The sequence below is a fragment of the Battus philenor genome, unplaced genomic scaffold, assembly GCF_028537555.1.
Source record: "Battus philenor isolate CCGP_79_NKW_IND1 unplaced genomic scaffold, ilBatPhil1.0.hap1 SCAF_8, whole genome shotgun sequence".
NCBI lineage: Eukaryota > Metazoa > Arthropoda > Insecta > Lepidoptera > Papilionidae > Battus > Battus philenor.
The window spans coordinates 7,350,434-7,360,429 of NW_027181748.1; positions in this window are offsets into that span (position 1 = coordinate 7,350,434).

Sequence of the window (9,996 nt, forward strand, 5' to 3'; positions counted from 1 at the left end):
AGCTAACGCTAAGCCTATAGATAATTTGCAGCATCACGTGTTAAGGATTTCTGTCTCACGTTTCTTTGCTTGTATATAACTGTAAGTACAATGTACGTGCTTGAATAAATATTATAATTTAATATGAATATTACAACTGCTACTACTACTAATTGACATGTTCGCTTCGCCATTACTTTTCTATTGGATGCCGTGATACTTTAATGTACAATACTTTGGATGTTTTATCCGGCCTCGTGTACCGCCAGTATCACATAAAATTTAAATGTTTTATCTGGAAGCATGTGCCAGCGAAGACTTAAAAATGAAAGTTTGATCTATCGGACTGTGAATACGTCAAAGTTAAATTTTCTAAAATACGGCCATGTGTAACAACTCATACTGAATATTGTACCATACTGCTTGTAGACTGTCGAGATCTCAAACTAAATTTTTGTATTGGTTAGCGAGTAGTACTATTTATCTTGAGGGATATTCCGCAGGTAATTTGCACTTAGTTTTTAGGATGGTGTGGTAACACAGGTGTCACCATTTTTATTTTCCAAGTGAGCAGCTTGCACCATAGACAGCTCAAGCTTGATTGTACTTTCGGACCGTGTACTACTGGTATCTCGAACTAGGTTTTTCTATCAGACAGTGTTTTCCATATGTGTCTCATACTTGATTTTTCTATCTAGTAGGGTGTACTGCGTACGTTTCACTCTTGTTGGCTGACACCAAATTTTTCCTATCGAGTTGTTTTTACCACTGGTTTTCCACGCTTAAATGTGGTTGTGGCTAACAAAGTGTATCTTATATGGCTTACGTTTGACTGTTCTGTCTAATGTGCAATGACGGTATCTCAAAGATTTTTTTGATTTTCCTATTGGGTAGCGTGTAACACACGTGACTCACACTAAGTACAAAGGCTCAATTCAGTGGATGGAGAGGATTATGCTCGGGAATTTCTTTACAGGAAGGGTAAGAATAAATACATAACCCAGCGGATTGGTAAGTTTTAGTGGCAGTGAGCAAGTCACATGGCGCAAAATAGACAGCGGTTGGAGCCATAAGGTTCAGGTATGAAAACCACGAACCGACAATCTTAGCGCAGGTCATCTACATACAAGATGGGCACATGACCGTGTTAAGAAGGCCGGAAAATGCTGTCTGCCTTTTTTAAATGAAAAGGGGTTATGGACGTCCGACGGCTGAAATGACGATGATTAAGACGACATGTTATACTACTGGAATTTTTAAGAAAAATGTATCATTTCCATTTCAGTTTTCAGTCCGATTGGATTTTATTTTATATTTTATCAATCCGCAGAACTTTATAACGTTCGTTATTTAAAGTAAGGTGTTAAGTTAGGTTTAAGTAAGACGGTCAAATTTTAATAATGATTTTAAAAAGTCTTGAATTGAAATATAGGTATATATTTCTCAAATAGTTGAAAAGCAGACTTAAAATAATCTTTTGGTTGATTTGTTGTAATTTATTATGAAGATGATTACAAATGTATATGCTTTATAATCAATAATATATATTTGGCTTCAATATTAATTTACGGCAAACCTTTTTTTATCCCGATTTTACCAAAAAGCAACCGAGAGCTTTTTAAAGATAAATTTAAGCAAAACTTACGATGTACTTTAAATCCGAATAGCTGCTGCGAGCGACGGGTAATTTCTAGAAGGCGTCAATATAAACAGGGCAAAATTTCACCATAGGTTAGCAATAAAAGTAATATATACCCATATAACTTCATGAATATAACAAATGTTATGATAAACTTACGAAAACATATAAAAAATAATTCATTAATGTCAATATATTGCGATTAGTCTACAACCAACATTGCAACATTTTTTTCCTTCCTTTTGAATCTGTGATAAGTTTGGTACCTATGCACTTTTTTTACTAATGTAATAATTTGGTTAAAATCATATAAAACTTATTTCAAAATTCTTGAATATTTATATCAAAATTTAGTTTTCGTTTATATTTTTATTTCGTTTAAAAATTCCCGTTAAAAAACGGCATACACTATGATTTATTATTATTAATATAATACTTAAGTTTTTATTTAAAACCTTTTTTTGTGAGTTATACAGCTTACAAATTTAGTTTAATTTCAAGAGAAAGTCAAGAATTTAAAAATACTACTCTCCTGTAAAATCTATTGTGTGTTCCCATTTCTGCTTCGATAGTTTGGAATACAGATTATAAAATCTATATTGATCGATTGAACGAATTAAAAATCTTAAATTCCGATTCAATTACTCTCTTAATCCTCGTGGAATAAGGTCTCGTAAGTTACTAATAGCGAGATGAGGGGCCAAGTCTTCTAGTTTAAAATTGTCAACAACTATATTGATTCTTATTATCTTTGAAATAGGTTATCGTTTTGATGCCCACGTTGTAACTCATTTGAAAAAAAATTATTTCAATTTAAAATGAGCTAGTTATAATTATAGCATGCAAGATTCTGGCATCATTGTTTGTTTTGATTATTGAATAGTTTTGAAAGATCTAGTATAAAATCTTTAGATGGAAATTATCTATCTTCACAGTCTTAATCTTTGAAATCACTTTACTTATTAATTTGGTACCTTTAATCCAAGATCCTTTTTTATTTTGGTTAACTTTAAGGATTTACGGATATTTCTCTTTAGAAAATAACAAGTGTTATTAACAAGACTATGTTCAGTTTCGCCGTGAGTCCGAACTAGAAATGAGAAGATCTGCAAAAGAACCAGAGTCACGGAAGCTCGAAGAATTGCTTATCTGAAGTGAACGAGGCACATCGCTCGTGTAGACGACGGCTGTTGGTGCCGAAAGGTTCATGAATGGTGACAGCGAGTCGGTAAACGTAGCGATGGTAGGCCCCCATAACGTGGACTGCAGACATAGTCAAGTTCGTTGGAAGTCGCTGGACTCGAGCAGCGTAAGACCAGTCATCGCGACGATCTTTGGAGGAGGCCCATTCCTCGCAGTGGACATCGATCGACCGAAAAGTAGAAGAGGAATAACAAGATAATGTATTACCATTACACACATTTGTTATTTTCTGTGTTTCCCAAATATTCTAAAATAAAACGAATTAAAAAAAATAAGACTTGTTTATATGTAAAATTGCTTTCAAATGATGATTTCCGGGAGGCAAACACTTATAGCACACAAACAGCAGAGAAAAATGTGAAAACGGTTGAATCCTCTGGAGAAAAATCAAAAAGATATGTGACACAGTAAATTGCACGGAATCTTTAAGAGAAGCCTCGAGTCTGTGCAGCGTAAATATAACAAAGCTAATAAATGCATTTACAGTTTGCATTTACAGTAGAGATTCTTTAAGATTAAGTGTATCTGTTTGAAGTTTACGTAATAATATTACGTAAACATTACATTCTGACAATACGTTATATTTATTAAAAGAATTATCACGTTATGTAAGCTAGAGTCTTTTTGGATCATGGTGATAGTGCCTTACAAAAAGGTTACTTAGTATACCGACAGAAGCGATTTAAAAGAAATATAAAGAATTAAAGCTGCCATTGATTAATGCTTTTGTTGAAAGTAAATAGTCTTCGCAGTTTCGCGTTTTAAATGGTTTTACGAATATCACGCTGTTGCTTAGGTCCAACATAGCTTGTTACCGGCAATTATGTCTCATTTCAGGGAAACAATTTTAAATTACAAGGTAATTCTGTAAAATATAATTTAACACAGTTATCGTTCGGTGTTATTTTAATGCATCCCGCATTAAAATAAAATGAAATTTAAATTACTTTTAAGTTGAAATCACATCACTTTTATTATTTTTCCCGCAAGTAAGTTATCCATTTTGTTCAATTTCAATGTTCTGCTCATTAGAATATATAAATCAAATTTCGTTACACGTTTGTAAATGTTTGTTCGTGTTAATATTAACCCGCTTAGGTAACTTGTTAAGGAAATCCTCGTTGAAGGTTTCTTGAGTAAGATGCTGAGGGAACAACGCGTATTGAATAGTTAACGGCATTTCAGATGTTCTGCTCTGTTCACAAAGAAAAGTATTTTATTAAACAAAGCCATTTATTAAAATCTCCTGTGCATGACATGTGTATGTATATAATTATATTTTAATTTTATTTCGTTTACAACTTAAAATAGACACGTTCCTTTCTCAAGAGATCAACTGTAATACCTTTTTTTATTTATTTATTAAATCTTTATAAATATAAAAAGGAACAATTCATATCGAGGTACAAGAGTCGGTCGTTGTCACTCGAGGTAATCTCTATCAGACAACTTATGTACCTAATAAATAGTAAACGTAAAAAAATTTTACTATACACTTATCTATTTCATTTTTGCGTAGTAAAATAATAAACCCAAGGATAATTTATAATTTAATGACAGGAATTTTGGCAGATTCCTAGAAGCCTGAGATATGTTAACTTTTTGTCTTCTTCCTTAAACTTATGAACAAAATCTTTACATTGGAAAATGTCGGCCTATATTAGTTGTCATCCTAGCTAAAATATTTTATATTACTTAACCTTACCAGCTATCAGAACGGGAAAGCTCTAGATTGGCTCGTTAGATGAGTTGATAGTTTGTGGAGAGTTGAATCCATTAAATCATGAATCAGTTTCATTTTCGTCGTTTTAGCCCATAGACCCCTCTGTAAGGCACAGGCCTCCCCAAAATATCTATCGGAAGATATATATCTTTGGGAGAAGCCTATAATTATGGGTCAGTGGCAATTCTAAAGAATTATTGCACAAAGTGTGTTTGATATGTTTCTATCCCGGGAATATAAATCCAAACCTACAACCGTAATTTTCAGTCCTGGTTCGGTATCATTTTTGTATACTTTTAATAATTCAGTTCAATGTTTGAAATTGTGACTTGCAACTTTCCGAATATTAATTCAGTTTTAGTAATATACAATATCGGACTATGTATAATATATCTGGGAGGATAAACATAATCAGGGCACAAAAGCGGTCACAAATATCCTTCAAGTGTCAAAAAATTTGCACATTAAAAAATTTGCTAAAAACTTATCTTGTGTCAAAACTTTATTTTGAATGAAATTTAATATTAATTAATAATCCATGCGATCAAAGTAGGGAGTTTGCTAAGTTGGTAAAAGTGTTTTAAATGACCACGTAGATATTGATAATTTCGGTTTTAAAAAACCGAAATTTTGAACAATATATAATCGTACGAAATATTCACAAATAAAATGACATAAATTAATTTTCTTAGTTTGTAGGGCACGCTTAAACCTTTGAATATCACAAAGCTCGGACCGAACAATCCTCTCTAAATAGATCATTCCCTCACTGGACGTCACTTCGCTTTATACAGTACGTTAGGTTGGCAAATAGTAGAGGTGAAATTGAGCCTTTAAACTGATTAGCGAATGGAGTTTAGACTGAGCTCTAAAACACATACCGCTATATAGTACGCACAACGTAGTAATCTCTATGTTTTTGCAACGATAAATTAAATTAAATAATAAGAAAGAACATGTCTAAATGATCATTATTATGTAAAAAAATACTTTTTCCCCATTGAAAATTATTCATTGATCTTTATGTTACTAGATTGATAAAAAAGTTTCAATTTAGTTATTGAAGCAACACTGATGTTAATTTTCGTTGATCCTTTTGTAGGCAAGTACAGGACTAAGAAATAAAAATAAACTTGTAACGCCTTAATTTCGCCTGAAAAAATTAACAAACTCTTCATCTGTCTCAGTGTAAGTATTTAAAATAATTTCTACAAGATATCTTAGACCCTTCTAGTTTCTACTTTCATAGTTTAGAATCAAAAATCAAAAGTATGTTATTAAATAAAACTAAATTTATCCTTCAAGAGTTTTTAGTTGATCGAAATGTGTGGGACTTGGTTTGTTGACTCATGGTCTTTATAATATAATATAATATATACTTCAAATATTGTTAAACTTTGATTTAAAGAGAGCAACTGTCGAGTTTCTGGCCGGCTCTCATTAGCAAATCAGCATTACGAGCCGGTGGTAGCTCACTACTTATTACACTGATCAACAAAAAAAAGGTTTCGGAAAATATCTTGGAAACCAACACTTGTTTTAAGACAAGTAAGACATGCTGATTACAAATATAGAAACCGTTTGTCTCTATCACCCACCGTTGTTGAGATATTTGGCATTGACCATTTATATATGTTTAATATTGTATCAAAGCAAACAACTCGCAGGCAAGTTACAGTAGAGCATATATCGCTGAATAGAGTACTACTTAACATAAATACACATAGTTTAAGATATAATACACTTGTAAAATACATAGGTATAAAGTAAAGTTCCTTAAATTAAAAGTTAGTTTGGTTTGAATTTCTTGGCTGTAGACTTGCGTTTGTGCTGATAATTTAGCATGTTGCGCTGAAGCATCCAGCAATAGTCGGACAACATTGCTGCACTCCATCGGCCTTGATAGCGTGACTCCAACACCGAGATGTCCTGATGGAAACGTTCACCATGTTCATCACTAACAGAACCTAGGTTTTCTGGAAAGAAGTCGAGATGTGAGTCGAGGAGATGAATCTTGAGGGACATGTTACAACCCATTAACTTGTACGCACTAATGCACTTCTGCACAATATTTACATAGTCAGGAGATTTATTATTTCCAAGGAAATTGGCTACAACAGACTTAAATGCCAACCATGCTTTTTTTTTCAGTTCTGCTGAGTAAATCTTCGAAGTGACTGTCTGCTATGATCTTCCTTATTTGTGGACCTATGAATACACCTTCTTTCACTTTCGCATAACGCAACTCTGGAAACTTGTTGCATAGGTACCGAAAAGCATCTGAGTTTTTGTCTAGTGCCTTCACGAAGTTTTTCATGAGCCCCAGCTTTATATGAAGTGGAGGCATAATAACTTTTTCACGCTCAACCAATGGCACACGCAGGACGTTTTTACTACCTGGCTCCATTTTATAACTAACGGGCCAATTCTTATTTATATAGTGGTGCTTCCTATGTCTGCTGTCCCACTCGCAGATAAAACAGCAGTACTAGGTGTACCCTGTCTGCATTCCCATGAGAATAGTGATCACTTTTAAATCACCACACATATTCCAATTGTAATCGCGATAGCAAATTTTTTCAAGAAGTAGCGACATGGTTTCGTACGTCTCTTTTAGATGAGTAAAACCAACTGGTACTGATGCATACATGTTTCCATTGTGTAATAATACAGCCTTTAAACTTGCCTTGGAGGAAGCAATAAATAGACGCCATGCTTCAGTCTTATGTGTTAAAAACCTGACGTGATAGAGAAAAACGGTTTTCAGATTTGTAATTAGCATGAAAAACTGCTTTAGAAAATGTAATCATCAAACAAGATATTTTTGGGTTGTTATTCAGTGTTATCTTACAATAATTGGCTACTTAAAAATGCGTGTAAATGTCTACTTGAATAAAAATATATCGATATTCAATAATTTCTCGTAGTTTTCTGAACTAAATTTATACTGTGGACGATTAAAAGTTATTTGATTTGGCTTAAAATAAACCTTTATTTTAATACCTTATTATTAAGGTTATTTTTAATAAGTAATTGTGACTTAAATTTTGTGTTTTTGTGAATTAAATACGAGTATCATAAAAAATACTTACTGTGTAAAGTGAGGAAAATTTGTAAGAGTTCCTAAACTTTCTGAGACGAAGTTTTAACAACTACGAAAACATTTCTCGTTAGAAAACATTTATTTCTTCTCGCATAGGTAAACATATCTTGTGACACCGCTAACGTACTCGTATTTCGTACACGGGTTATACTATAATAATCCGAGTTGTTGAGGTATATGTGTTTGAAATGTATAATACTTATATAATGGTTTATTAATGAACGAGTGATTACAAAAGGGTAATATTTTTTCATCCGATATAACTTTTTTGCCACGCCTAAATATTATTACTATCTATTTTTGTTGTGACAAATTTAGCGTTGCAATTTAAATAAATTTTACACTGTCGCAACAAAAAAAGCAAGCTTGATCCCGCTTTTAGATTATTTCGTTGTTTTTATGAGCTATGTGAAATATTAAGAGTCGAAAAAGTTTAATCTATTATTAAGAAAAGAATGGTTTTAAAAAATAACGTAAACCTCGGTTGGACAGCACACGACAAACTACGAAACATCTCGTCTAATCCCCTTAATGCCTCGAGGTTGAGACGAAGGTCTACCAATGTGTTTTACTAGTGAAGAATTACGGGCCAGCAGGGATGTTCTACGGGTGAAATGGCGATGGTCATGAAATTATACAAAATACACCAAATAGATATACTTTTCACAAACTCAACTTACCTAAATTATATTTTATATTCAAGAAATGTGGGTTCTGTATAAGTTAGGATAATGAAACGTTTAAATACTCCGACCTGCCGTCGGTTCTCTGTAAATAAACCTGATTTCAATCGATTAATTGTTAAGGAACCGTTTTGATTGTAAAGGACAGTGATTTAAGAAGGTTTTCAGTCCCGTTATGTACTTACTACCTGACCATTGTTACCTCCACGAGTTTGTGGTTTCACTGCCAAACGGATAATATGTACATGCTTTGTAAGTTTCTTAATTGAGCTGTCATCATTTAATACTATAAATTTTTATAATGATATAATAATTTACTTTCATATAACCAAATATTAAAGAGCAGCATTTTGAGAGCCAAGTAAAAATATAGCTACGCAGACCAATTTACGTTATGGAATTATGTACATCTCCTAGAGCCTTTAAAACCACTCAATACTTTGAGTCTTGCTGAATGTTAATCTTATATCCTTTAACATTTAAGCTATAACGAATAAATTGTTAAAATCAAGTACGACTTATTAGTGACATATCACATTGGATTGTTATGGATGTTATATTACTATGAGATGATTGGCTTGTTAGTCGTCTCATTTTCTTAAATTCAAAAATAATTTTACAATTTGGTGCTATTATCACACAAATCCGTAAATATTTAAATATTGAGATCGCTTGGGGGCGTATTGGGTTAATGAATTACAACGTTCGGTCGACCGCCGGTCCGTCTGGGATCGTTAAGAACGAACAGGACGCGTTTCAAATCTCTTGCTGTTTATCCGCTGACCCGTAAATAATTGAAATATTTTCTAAAATCATTTAGTTCAATGACACTTAGTAGGTTTTTAATGTGAAAAATACCAAGTTGTAATAAACATGTTTAGATTCCTAATTTCTTGAACCCGTTTTCGGTGATCGATAAATGTGTTTCGCGTTTAAGTTTAAAGAATATCTTACCAAGGTAAACTCAAATGTATAGGAAAAGAGTACAGTTGAAAATGCATAAGTGAGCAGTAGATGACGTCTATGTTTGTCTCTGCAGAAAAGTATTTATTCTTGATTACCAAGATGGATCTAATAGTAAACATAAAACATTTTTAATACATAAAATTCTCATGCTATATCTTGTATAGATAGTCGAGTCGGAAAATAAACAATCGTACTGTAGGTTAATACGGTTAATAAGAGCCAATCAAACATTTCTGCATAAAATACGAATCCGTTTTGTGTAAACTTTCAGGCAGTTCAAATGCTGCGCGAAATTAATGGTATGATAAATTGAAAACAAAGCGTAAATATAAAAGGCAAAAAGAAGGGTCGTTAATTTTTCCCGGCGAAAATGAAAGCGTAAAAATTCTATTTCGTGTACGTATGGAAAGCAAACAGTTCAAATCAAATGAGTAATTTCTTCTAGTTCAAAATGAAAATATTAATTCTTTTGATTAGCGCTTTTATGTTGGGTAATTTTGAATTTAGATTTGTACATGTTTTTGATTCGTAATTATATGTCTTGAATTTATTGATTATGAACGGAATTCTTTATAGTTATTCCTTCCTGTATTTATGTAAAAAACAGAATCCGATTATTAAATTTGTACTTGTTTAGACACTGTATACAACTATGTACAACTTTATACGAAAAGCAGACGACACTTTGGGGGACTTGTCA